Consider the following 13,800-nt stretch of genomic DNA (forward strand, 5'->3'; position numbering starts at 1 on the left):
CTGTCTTGCTTAATACCAGTCTCCCCTTTAGCGAGCAAACGTCTTCACCCTCATTCGTTATCTTTTTCTTTTCCATTAAGAGGGATTTGAATCACGTCAGACATTAAAGGCTTGAAATTAAATGAAAAAAACAATTAAGTTCCTCTCGCGCCTCCGTTTCAGAGGAAAGCTTAGCAGAAAAATATCCCTTTGATGACTTTCCCAACGGCTCTGCAGGTGTTTTCAGTTAATCTGGATTATTACACCCAGAACCATGTAAAGAGAGAGAGACGACAACAGTCCAAAATGCTCGATCATCACGTGATTGACGTACTGTAGAGTGTAGACCTCCGATCCGGTTCCAAGTAAATGCTATGATTATATACAATTAACAAGTTTCCATATCTGGAACTCATCCTTGGACTTGTACCTGAGGTCACGTGATCACACATACTAACAGCTATAGCTGCTCTAGCTCGGGGGTTCTCAAAGTGCGGTCCATGGGACCCACGGGGGTCCTTCAGGGGGTTCCAGGGGTCCCCCCAACAAAATAAGTTAAAGGGACATTTCCCCGCTGGAAGAAACTGCAGTCACTCCATGTTAACAGTATTTTATTTGTAGTAGATAAGTAGTACAATTTGAAATTTGCACCCTATGGCCTGACATGATAAAATTTGGATTATATTTAACATCACAAATAATGATAAATATTCGGGTCCCTGCACAAAATAATTTCAGATAGCAGTCCGCAGCCAACTACATATTAATTTGGCGGACCTTGCCATGAATTCTTATATTTTTACAGTGTTTTACTGCATTTTGATGGGGGCCCCTGGGAACCCTGGATGGTGTGCATGCACTCCGTACAGTGCATGCGTACTGTACACTCCGTACAGTGCAGGCCAGGATGGAAATGTACATGTTTAGTTTGGCTTGTTTCAGAGGGGGCTAATAAAGAAAAAGGCCCTCTCCCATTTCACTCACCAATTGTTTAATGTCTGCTAGCTTGCCTCGGCCTGGCTCCTACTCACAGTTGTCGGTCACAGGGTGTGTGTGGAGGTCAGAAATGATCGCTCAGCTCGCCTCTGGAGTTTACACTCCGGAAGAGCACTTTCCCAAGCTCTCGCCTTTGCCGAGCTCCCCTGGGATTTTATTCTTTCTTTCTTTTTTTGCGGGGGGTGGGGGGAGAGAATTATAAAAATCTGTTTCGGCACCGGCACACAAGGGGTGCAGGGATGAGTTTGGGGACTGGGGGGGTAGGGGGGGGGGGTGGCTGGTAGGAGTTCTCAGGCTCACAATGTGAGGGGGGGGAGGGGGGAGGGGGACAGGAAGATGGAGCCGAGAGGAGGATTTTTTGGCAGCTGAGTTCAGCTGCGAGGCTGTGGCTAGGAGGAGAAATTGGATCCGGGGCTCCGAGAATAATGTTAGTGTGTTGAAGCAGCCCAGGTTATTGTCGAAGGGATCCGTATGGCCTCCACCAACGACTCTCTGTTCAGTCCTATAGTTCAGAGAGGGGGAAAAAAAGGCTCGTCATTAATACGACGCAACAACACAATGTGGTCTCAAAATACTGCCCCCTCAGTCGAACGTCTTCTCAGCTTCTCAGCTTGAATTCCAGTTAGTATGAGAGTATTATATGACTCTCACGCACCTGTAGAACCAACCAACCAGGCTCCCCTGGTTATTGTCGGGATTGTGTGGACGGACATTGTCTAAGCCTTAAGGTGTAAAGAAAGACACGCCTGGTTTCCCCTGTCTGGGATGCATGAAGAAACATTATACATCTTGGCACTGCATGCGCGCACACATGCATATCGTCTCTGTCGGGTGGAAACGTCATTATGTCCAAAACCTACTTTTTCAGGATTCAAATTCAAAAGCAGCAAAAGTATAGCAGATCGATATACAAGGTCGAATCTCGCCCTGCTATACTTTTGTGTGACGCTGTAGTATGATCAAGTATATGCAGAAAAAGTTACAATATTGAGATAAGATGTTTCTGCAGCATCGATATGTGCTCATGCGTAAGTGTGTCTACTACAGTACATGTGTACACATGCTCCTGTGTTTTGTTTTGTTTCATGACCTGTCCTATCACGAATTCGCTACTCACCAATACAAAGACACTTTTGTGGAGAGGAAAGTCTATACTTTCCCTAGAGGATGCACTCTGAGCCCCCACACCGCACTTTTTATGTGCGGTGCGGGGGTGTGGAGTAACTAATATGTTTTAGTTACTCCACTGCGCCCCCTATACAGATCTTGTCAAACCCTGTCCACCGGGGAAAGTAGACTTTCTTCAACACAAAACCGTCTTTGTATTTCTGAGTAGCGAAATCGTTCTATTGATTTTTGCAGAAGTCAACAAGCTGTGAGCATTTCATGCGAGCGCAGGAAGTGGAGCGTAACTGGACCAGAGCTAAAGGGCTTAATTGGTTAATGTTTGTTTGGTAATAATAAGCGATAGCTAAGGTTTTCAAATAGTGCCGAAAAACCAGTACAGTACTTGAGTAAATGTACTTAGTTTACTATCCACCACTGGCTATATGATCTCCCTCTCACACTTGGAAATGTAGCCTAGCACTGCCTTCCAAGCAACGAGTCCATTCCTGGCAACCTCCATTGCTTTCTCTTATTTGGCAAGCCAGTCTTCTTGGTAATGGCCTGACACTGCGTGATTTATTATGACTCTAGATGTGCCGTTCCAAACACAGGTGCACCTACAACAGCGTTTTGTGTCTGGCCAGAGTTTCAGCTTTAGAAGGTTTAAAAGAACTCAAACCCGGCCTATATACTTAGTTGACCACCAAATCTCTTCACCAAAAATAGCAGATCTACAAGCTGATCAGGTGCTAAATGTCACCCATTATGACATGGCCTTAGCTGCTTAGCAGGATAGCTAACGTTTATTGTATGTATGAATTGCAAGCCACGTTAAATGTAAGTGCAAAAACATGTGAATGGATGATGACAAATTGTGTTTTATTGTGAAGCTGAGATTAAGAGTTGAAACTCAAAATCAGAGTAAATAAGGGGTCTGGGTCGCTTAACATATTTGATACTCAAAAATAGTAGCTCTACAAGCTCACAGTGTGTCACATGCACTAAAAATGTTTGGAAAATGTTGAATAATTTCACAAATCTTCTATTTTTGGGGCCCCCTGTTACAAAACCTTGTCATATATCATTTTGGGGTTCCTTGACATCAAAACGTTTGAGAACCACTGCTCTATCTTATCTTTAGCCTGGGCCTCGTTATAACAATATTGCCTCGTTGGAAGTTGTCGCGGGCGGCCAAGGTTGTCAGTCAGCGAGTTGGGCTGCAGCTGTAACAATAAGTGAAGTGTGTGTAGGTTTCTGGACGTGTCAGAGCGAGGCAGGAGCAGGACACAGTGGGACGGGTTTAATGTAGGTCAGAGGGGGAACTATGTAAGAGCAGGCAGGCCCAGGAACTAGCTGGCAGCATCCCTGCTCGCTGGCTCGCTGGAGCCAGTGTGTAATTGGGAGCAGATTGGGATGAGACACGGTGCTGAGCGCTGTATATGCAGCAGCGGTTCTCACACTTTTCCTGGTAAAGCACCCCCAAACTGATATGTTTTACTTGGCCGTGAACCCTCAGTTGAAAATGTTTTGTTGCCAGGGATGGGAACCCCGTAAGAGAAGAGCAGAAGAGGAAAAAAAAGGCTAAATTATTCAAAACTTGAAAACTAATTTGATATCTTTAAAAAAAAACGTTCAGAAATAGCAGATGTGCAAGCCTGCAGCATGGCACGGAGTGACGCACTGTGAGCTTTTTAAATAGCCATTATGTACATGGATAATGTGGTTAAAATGATTGTGATGATACTGTTACTGTATATTAACTACTTTAGCTGGAGATCCCCTGGTATCCCCCCCAAGGACTCCTGGGGGTCTCCGGACCCCACTTTTGAGAACCACTGCTATATCGTAAATGAATGCCCAACTACTTGACCTAGCCTCGGTCCCAGCCTTATTCATCTGCGAAGAGAAAAGCCTGGTCACGGCCTTAAGGCAGAGAGTGTATCACCGGAAGTGTCCGGCCGGAACACCCATCAGATGTATTTCCCTCGATACCATATTTTTCGACCAATCACAACACTTGTTTCATTCACGGAGAATGTAAACAGATTTGTAAAGTGTCGACGTAATTCCCTTGAGCCGTATATTTACGCCAAAATCCAGCTACTTCCGCTGATACACTACAGCCTATAGGTCTTGACCATACTACCTCTTCACACAAAAGCATCAAAAGTATTGTAGAAGTAGATCTACAAGCTCAAGACGCGATGCGAAGCGACACGTTTTGATTATATATTGCATATATCTTACTTTTGCGTTTTTGGAAATGGAACCCGACAGACGATGGCACCATTTCTGAATGCTCACTCTGTGTCTCATTGGTGGGCTGTGGACGGTTCTGAAACCTGTCTACCAATGACATCATCGATGGGGATTCCAAAGCTAATAGTAACAACTGTACATCCTTTCTATTCATGGAAACATGTTGTTGCATTAATAGAAAAAAGCTTGAAATCCTGTTTTGAAATGACCAAACCTGAAGACAGAAATGGTGCCATTATAATGAGCATTTGTGAGGAACTATGAAGATAGGTTGAAAAAGTACATTAGTTGAGTAAAAGTACTTAGTTACTTTCCACCACTGGTAGGGAAGAAGGACATAGACTATAGGTCAGGAGGTGTAACATGACACCCTCTTTCAGATGGAAGAGAGAGATTAGCTTGATCTCCTTCTCCAACGGATTCTCCTCTTTCCATCTGACCAGACCTTCCATTTTCTCTTCTCTTCATTTCCTCTTCTCTGCTCTGCTTTCTAGCTACCTCAAGTCTCTAATTCTTGGCATTGAGCAGCAGCCACTGCTGTGAATAATTTATTCACGTCTTATCCCATTTTCTAAGCAAAACAAGTCTTCAAGGCTTCAAAAGAAGCTCTGCTTCCCCTCGAAGGCATCTCCAAGTCTGCTTAAATTAGATGTACTCATATCAGTGTCACCTCTTATCAGGCCCTTTGTGCCTGTGGCTTTCTCTGTTTTTGAGACGGGCTTATCGCTAGCAAAGTGTTAAGCGCATCGTTAGCCTGCTAGCCGCACCATTTCCAGAGTCAGTGGGATGTGGCACGAAAGCCACAAACTCCAAAGGGAAGGGGAACCCTCCTATTAAACGCCTGTGGTGAAACAGCCTTGGAATGGCCGTTTGTACATCCTGACAGGTGGGGAGGGACCGAGAGGGAGACGGGAGACGTTTTTGCTGACTCTGTACGACAGTTTTCCGTTGTTTCTCTGCCACTACTGACCTTGTACTGGTCGAAGCTGTCATATTTATCAACAAAAGGGCTCCAGAGTTCTTTCTCAATTCCGTTCCTCAGTTCCAAGAACACAAAGAATGGGCTTGCTTCCTTGGGAAGGAGATCAAGTTAAAGCAGCAATTCATTACTTTTTGTACCACTGGTGTGGTTGTAATTTGTCTCCCTCCTTTTCCATTGAGACGTTTCAATTTTTTGGTCCTGTAGGTCAGTGGTTTCCAAAGTAGGGTCCGGGGACCCCCAGAGGTCCTTGAGGGAGTTCCAGGGGGGACCCAGCTAAATGATAATCTGTAGCCAAATGGAACATTATGGGTCTGTAACTCAGAAAGTGTACAAATTGAACCATTTGGTTCCATTTGTACACTCAGAGTTAAATTAACAGTGGTTTTACAATATAAATGGAGGTACCAGAGATAGAAATGACATTAAATCGGGGATCCGTGGCATAATGCGTGTGAAACTGGGGGGGTCCTTGAAATTAATATGTTTCGGAATCACTGCTGGAGCCGTAAAAACCCTCCCTTATCGGGGTCACTGGCATATGTTTTCAAATGGGGGGTCCGTGGCCTAATAAATGTTGATTTGGGGGTCCTTGACATGAAAAAGTTTGGGAACCACTGCTGTAGGTCCACTACTGGTTGGCAGGAGGTATCGTGTGAAAGTCAAATGTAAAAAACTAGCTTGTGCGGGGGAACTGTAACTGAATAATCATTTATTGACCGACTACGTCCACCCCAAACTAGAAAGATCTTTGGCTCCATCGTTGGTTACCTTCTCTGAACATTCCCGGGCAAGTTAACCGAAGAAGAACTGTAGAATATTCTTCCCAAGACTACAAATGTGTTCTTGTACGTTCTTGAAAAATTGAGCACCACCAGGCCATAATGCAGTATGTCGTCTCTGTCGGACCTCATTATGTCCAAAGCAGTTACTTTTCAGGATTAAAATTCAAAAGCATCGAAAGAAGTAGATGGACAAGCTCAAAACGCGTCACTTGTAGATCTGCTATACTGTTGATACTTTTGTGTAAAGGCATGCATTTACCAAAACAGCAACGATGTGCATTTGCTCCCATGGAACCCCATGCTGAACCGACTTCCTGTAAGTGACACTGCACTTCCTGTCGGTCCGTGAGTCCATGCCCTCAAGAAACAAAAGGGAAAACAAGAAAATAGCTTGTTTACGTCCTGCATGTACCATCCATAATTACCTCTAGTGCAGCGGGTTTCTCTCTGGACTCCGCTTGTAATTACTGTACTGTTTGTTTATGCATTTTCTGAGGTAATATCTTGGCCTGGTTCTTACAGCTCCCGGGGGAATAGCTTGTGTGGAGGACCGCTCCAGCCTCGGCGGGCTTTCAGCTGTATACAGACAGCCACAATAACAAGAAACGCTATACATGAGGGTGTTAGTAGACTAGTAGTGTGACAATAGATGCTGCCGGTATATTTAGAATGGACTGATAAGAAAAGGAACACGAAGGGAGAAATTAATTGTTTTGTGGCATCCTGTCTGCCGCTGTGGCTAACCTCATTCTGATGTTGTCTCGCATCCATCCTTCTCGCATAACAATGGAGGGACAGGGAAAGGTCTCGGGGACGGAGGAATAGCAGGAGGGGGGGAGGCGATCCCCCCCGCTGAACAGAGTGCAGTTAAGTCCTGACATCAAAACCATGGCCCCTGGGTTGTTGTAAAGACATGTTGATTCCAATTTCAAATCACTTAATCTCAGAATTGGGAACATGTGGGAACTGGGGACATCTTTATAGCTCCAATGTGCATGAGGTGCTTTGATATAATGACTCTACATTTGTGAGATCTAGCTGCTGCTACAGACACAACAGACGCACACACACAGACTGACCAACCCACATATAGGCTATACAGACTGCGGCTTGACAGCACAGATAGGGGAGGTGGCTTTGTAATGTTTCTGATATTTATTTATGTTAATTTATTCAGTCTGTGATGACTGTGAATTGTAGGCTGTCTTGCGTTTTTGGATAAATTAGGCCTTGCAAATTTCCAGTATCAGTCTGTTTGATTTAACCGCAGTAAAATGCTTGCCTGGACTAATCTTTTTTCCCTGCATGTTAATTACAATACTGTACTGAAATTAATGGAATGTGTGGCTTCCTTGAAAATCAAACGATATATGAGACGCTTTGGAAAATGGTCGGCACTTATATATGAATCATAGTCATCAACGGTCTCAAATTATGTGTTCCTTTAGGCTTGGAGTTAGGGTTATTGTGGTTTAGTGCAGTTATGAATGAGGCGATACAGTAGTAATGTTTCTCAATGTCTGGTGCGGGGACCACCAGGGGTCCCTTCCTCACATGGATTCAAGGATTCAAGCCCACAAGCTCAATACGAGCTTGTGTGGATCTGCAACTTTCCATGCTGTTGTGTGATACTCTAGCACAGTGGTTGTCAACCAGTGGTTACCCTTACAGGTCCATTTGGTTTCATCTTACACTCTCAAGAGTTAAATTATTGTTAAACATCTTCATTACTTCTTACACAAGTCTACACATTTAGATTATGTAGAAGAATTGTTATGGTTATGGTATCAACTATCAACATCAATACAGCATGGAGATATTCTTTAGGTTTGGGTCTGCAAGGCTGAATCTCATCAATTGGTGATCCATGGCTCAAATGCTGAATACATACTGTAATGGACCTTTATATGAAAAGGGTTGGAAACCACTGCTCTAGCATGATCAAGTAGTGCGTGCATGCGTGCGCGTGTGCGTGCTGTGCCAGTGTACCAGTGTGCCATACAGCAGGTCCTTCAGGACCCTAAAGTGATGATAGCGATGTTTACAAGCAGTACTGTATACGTCAGAGGAGCCCTGCAACAACAAGGCCAGTCGAGGACCAGTCCCTGAGGTCTCTCTCCACTACGATATGGGGCACCAGATAAGCACTGTCCGTTTACGCTAGGAGTAATGTGTGTGCAACGGAACGAGAAGATAGAGCACAGAGATAGACGCGAAGAAAGGACAGAGGCAAAACATGGTATGTGGCACAAATAGTGTGAGAGAGGATCCAGGTTTTGTAGCACTCTGCATAATGCAACTCCCTCTCTCTGTCTCTCTCTCTCACGCACGCACGCACACACACACGCACGCACGCACACACACACACACACACACACACACACACACACACACACACAGGGTTGGACTCCTGGCTCTTATCCAAGGCACGGCTATGAAATCAGCTTGGGAAAGCAGCAGGGGGACTGAACATGGACACAAAGAGAGAGAGAGAGAGAGAGAGAGAGAGAGAGAGAGAGAGAGAGATGGAGAAAGAAGGTCAGGCAGAAAGAAACTGAGAGAAAAGAGATACAGTATAAAGTGAGAGTGAGACATGCAGTACTCTGCTGAGTGGAGATAAGATTCCATTATGTATTATATTTCCATTACATATACACATACATCCTCCTGCAGTCTCCCTCCATGGCCTTCACCGACATCTCTCGTTTCAAACACCACCACTATACCACCCTTCTCCTCCTCAGGAACCAAGCAAATCCCTGTTAAAGCCGGCACATCACTCAGTCAAACCCTTTAGTTTCACTCCGTGTCAGACGCTGCAACTTCATCCTGCAGCCTCGACCACTTAAACCCTCTGTGCTTAGTAAAAAACGGACCTGGTTGTACTTTCTATAGTCCACACCAAAGCGAGTACGTTGGCTGCTTGTGAATAAAGCCCTCGCTTCAGAACTAAATAGGAATGTGAGTTGACGCTGCAGTGGAGAGTGAAAGAGAAGGCCGACCACAGGGATTAGAAACCCACCCCGTCACCCATTGCTCCTCCTCCTCCTCCCCGTCCTCCACTTGAGGCACCCCGTCATATTTCTCTCTGTTTGATTCAGAGTTAGAGACGGTGTGGGAGAGAGAGAAAGAGAGAGAGAGAGAGAGAGTAAAAGTGAGAGAAGGGGCATTGCAGCCAAGTTTGCTATTCCAGAGAGAGCTGGCTAAACGTGAAGCGGCAGCAGTGTTAAATTGATTGCAGGCGAAGCCTTCAACTACATGCTGCTAAAGACAACCACATCTTGTACGTAGGGCCCTGCAATCACTCTGGGTGCAGGGAGAGAGAGAGAGAGAGAGAAGAGAAAATATGAAAGATTTCTTCTTATTTTTTTCCCTCTCTCCTCCTCCCTACTCTTGCAGTGAAGCTATTTCAGATTCTGGGCTGTCGTCCGTCTTGTCGTCTTCATGTGGGGGGGGAACTGGAAGACCTCCCTGTTGGGGCAGCCCCATGTGTTGGCGTTGGTTGTGTTCACCATGCGTTGCAAACTATCACTATGAATCAATTGTTGTCGGGCAGAGTGTGTATGCGCGCTCGCGGGGGAGGGTCTCTGTGCACGTGTGAGTGTGCTCGTGTGCGCGCATGTGAGTGAGTGAGTGTGCTTAATTCCTTGTCCTTTTTCGGCATGTGGAAATGACAGAAACAAAAGGGATCGGGAAGAAGCATAAAAAAAAGCCACGGTCCTGATGATGTCATGGTGTTAGCTGTTCCTGCGGAGCTGGACAGGCGAGCGCTGGGTGGGTGGGTGGGTGGGTGGGGGGGGGGGACGGGGGTCCAGGATGACATCTTTATGAGAAGCAGCTGTGGGGGAGAGGCGGCCGGGCCTCCAAAGCACTATGGGTGCAAAGCAAGCCAACACAGCTCTGCTGCTGACAACAACCAACCCCTAGAGCCAGATGAGGCCCGGCGAGTTATAGAAGCATGGACACTACCACCTACACACACACACACACGCACGCACAAACACTAACAGTAAAAAAGGCTTGAATTGTACCTTGTGTGTATTTGAGGAGCCGCGAGGGGCCATGGTTTTGTATGCTACTTTGTACGGCGAATAGTGAAGAATCGCTTCAAGCTCTATAGATCTACATTTAAGGCCAGTCCACGCCAATGCAACTACTCGCAGCAATTATCCCCAACTGACACCTGTCTGCAACTGTCCAGACCGCTGCAATGGTCACCACCACAATGTTCTCATCAGAGTGAGAGATGAGGAGATGGAATTTGAAGTTCATGGTGGAAGTGTGTGTGTGTGTGTGTGTGTGTGTGTGTGTGTGTGTGTGTGTGTGTGTGTGTGTGTGTGTGTGTGTGTGTGTGTGTGTGTGTGTGTGTGTGTGTGTGTGTGTGTGTGTGTGTGTGTGTGTGTGTGTGTGTGTGTGTGTGTGTGTGTGTGTGCGTGCTCAGTGACACCAGGAGGTTGTGTCATTGTGAATCCTATACATTGTCTTTGTCCCACATGTCATGACCCCTGCAGTACAGGGTCATCTTTTAAAGGCCTGTGTGTGCCTGTGCATGTGTTTGTGTACATAATTTGTGTGTGTTTGTGTCTGTGCGTGGGTGCGTGTGTGCGTGTGTGTGTGTGTGTGTGCACGCGTGCGCAGGCGTGCATGTGAGTGTGTGTGTGTGCATTTGCATGTGAGTGATTTGTGTATAGACTTACAAACAGTGTGTCAACTCTTTGTGAATCAACACGTTATTTACAGCCTTACCACACATGGTGCTCTTGTCACTTTTCAGATACACCTCATTCACTCGTCGTCTTTGTTCACAGTTACTGCAGGCCAATCCCATTTGTCTTTAGGACTGACTGTGAACACTGCTATTAAATCTGATCTTTTAGAACTGACAGGGTTCACACTGTGATTTGCCATATAGAGATACTAGTAAAAGTCCGGAATTCAAAATGTATTGGCATCAAACTGTACTTAAAGTACCAAAAGTAATAGCAGTAATTGCACAATGTCCCATTTCAAGTTTTCAAAAATATATACAAATCGTTTGAAAATAGCATATCTGCATAGCAGATCTTATCGATCTGCTTTTTGTAACTACAATGTAACTAGTAACTAAAGTTGTCAAATAAATGTAGTGGAGTAAAAGTACAATATTTGTCTCTGAGATGTAGTAAAGTATTGGAAAGTGGAATTACTCAAGTAAAGTAAAAAGTAAAGTAAAAAAAAACTGCCAAAGTAGCAGATCTACAAGCTCAAAGATCTGCTACTTGCGATGCTTTAGTGTGATGCTGTGGTATGGTCAAGTTGATTTACAAAACAATGTTACAAAATGCAGATAAGAGGTTTCTGCCTGCTATTTGTTTGGTTCTCTCTACTGTAACTGAAGCCTTTGTCCTCCCCTAACACTGCCATGACCACAGCAACCCTGCAACACAGCAATTTAGGACATGTCATCAATCATTATGGGTGAAAATGTGAAAGAATAGCAAAGATTTCAAAATAGGAATATAGCATTTTTTACATTTCTTCTACATGATTTACGATGTTGTGTTTTGAGTGTGTACAGTAGATATGCTATTTTCACTATTCAATAACAATATCGTATAGCCAGGCTAAAGTGGTCAAGCTGGCCTCCAAACGGGTCGTTTCGAGGAAGCAATCTGATTGGTTGAAACAGCCTTCTAGCAGTGGTTCAAACGAGCACCACTCCACACCTAATCAAAACAAAGAATTCAGCTGCTCTGTTCTCCCAGAGCACAACAAACTCGGTGGCTAGGATATAGTTTCTTGGGACATTTGTGGTCGTAGTGACTATATCTGTCATTAAAAAAACATGTTTTTTAGTTTTAAGGGTAACTGTTGTATTTCGGAACTCGCCCTGCGGGCTCCTTCCTGCGACATCGCAGGTGTGCATTAATGACGTTAAACCACCCCCTCTCGTGTAATATTGCTTAAACCTGCCCCGCTGTTCCTCCTATGCACACACACACACACACACACACGAATATATGTCCACATGCGTGTTCTGTCCATTTCACAAATCCTCTGTCTTACTCTATCTCCTGATAGGAATCTCCTGCTAGGTTTGTTATACAACTGTCTGATGCTAGGCTCTGATGCCCTGTGGATGACCTGGGCTATCTCTGTGTGGGTCAGCTCTATAAGGTCGCTGCTAGGTGTGTGTGTGTGCGTGTGCGTGCGTGTGCATGCGTGCGTGTGCGTGTGCGCCTGTGCATCCTGAGACAACAGTCTTGTTTGTTTTGGATGTCTCCTCTCTGCTTCACCCCACACGTGCTTTCACAGTGAATTCACAGGTGCTTTTGTCTCGTTATGGGTCTTCACTCCTCAGCCACACTCCACAGCCATTGCCAAAAACAAATTAAGCCCTGTCATGGTCCTCACTCACTCTTACAGCTGTTAGTCCGTATACCTTCCATGTTCCATGTTGTTCCAGTTCTATTGGTGGTCTGAGACAGACAGACAGGCAGGCAGACAGCCCTGTTTTGTACAGAGGTACAGTAAATGTTCTGCATGAGCTTCGTGGTATTGCACTTGTCAACCAGTAGCCCATACCTGGAAACAGCATCAATAGAAGAACAGGGAGACCATCTTCAAGCACCACAGTTACTGTATATCATTATGTCCAAAATTGCAAATGCTAAAAACCAAAAAAATACAAAAAGCTCAGGAGCCTGTAGATGTGCTACTATTGATTATTTTGTGTGACGATCAAGTAGGGCATTGATTTATGAAAATACACAAAAAGTTTAAATAACAGTTACAATGTTGTACTGTTGTACCACACAGGTTAGTCAAAACAACATGTTAATTCACACACCGAAAGTTATGCATAGCAGCGTGAAAGGTTACATGGCCAGTGGGAAACTTATGTTTTCAGTTCCAGCAATTCTATCACCATCATTTTCAATGGAAAGGATCGAGTGAACGGTTTGTGTTCCAACTTCTAACGCCGTGGGGTTTGGTTTCGTCAGCTTTTAGAAAAAGCTGCATGTTTCAATACTGTAGGTCTCTCCATTGTTGTATATCCCATCAATCATCTGTAGCAATACTGGCACAAGCAGGTCATTTTCTTTTGTAAGAAACTGCGACCATGCTCTCAATTTTCGTTCACAAACTTTGGTCATGATAGAGTCTAGTATTTTAGCTGCGTGTAATTGGCGACCAGCTCTCAGTTTCCATTTTGGACTGATGACTTATACCAGGATAAAGTGGTGTCTGAGGACCCACAGGGGTCCTTGAAGGGTTCAGTTGGTCCTCAGCAAAATGGGTTAATAATATAGCACCAAAATCACTTTAACTGCTTGAACCCTATAAGTCGACTATATGAAATTCGTCCATATACAAGTTCAAGCTCATTCGAAACATTTTTATTACATTTCTTTACCCCCCTTTTCTTCCCAATTAGGTCTGTGGCACAAGGTCTTTTCAAATGGGGTTGCGCGGTCAAATACATTTGGGATCCTTGACATGGATATGTCTGAGAATCACTGGATTATACTAGCTTGTGTGTTACATTGATCATCCCAGTTCCTTTTCATCATCATCCAGTTTCTTTCACATTCTTTTAATCGGGAATATGTGGTAACATTGTATTTATTTCACATGACATAGTTTAATGAAATAGTCTAAATTAATATTTTAGCTAATTCTACAGGTTTTAGGTTTCTGCCAGACACTCCCTTT

General features: G+C 44.6%; 2 protein-coding genes across 4 annotated transcripts in view; one reads left to right on the forward strand and one right to left on the reverse strand.

The window, feature by feature from the left end:
* The window catches only part of adck2 (aarF domain containing kinase 2), a 27,575-nt gene extending 26,556 nt beyond the window's left edge, over positions 1 to 1,019 (reverse strand). The window contains exon 1 of the mRNA XM_080760724.1: positions 964 to 1,019. The gene's annotated coding sequence lies outside the window, so the exon portion shown is untranslated. The remainder of the gene's footprint in view (positions 1 to 963) is intronic.
* LOC308313542 (DENN domain-containing protein 2A) overlaps positions 1 to 13,800 on the forward strand; it is a 78,765-nt gene that overhangs the window by 12,421 nt on the left and 52,544 nt on the right. The gene's annotated exons all lie outside the window — the stretch shown is intronic.

Source organism: Protomyctophum bolini, assembly GCF_963924005.1.
Source record: "Protomyctophum bolini genome assembly, chromosome: 4".
Classification (NCBI taxonomy): domain Eukaryota; kingdom Metazoa; phylum Chordata; class Actinopteri; order Myctophiformes; family Myctophidae; genus Protomyctophum; species Protomyctophum bolini.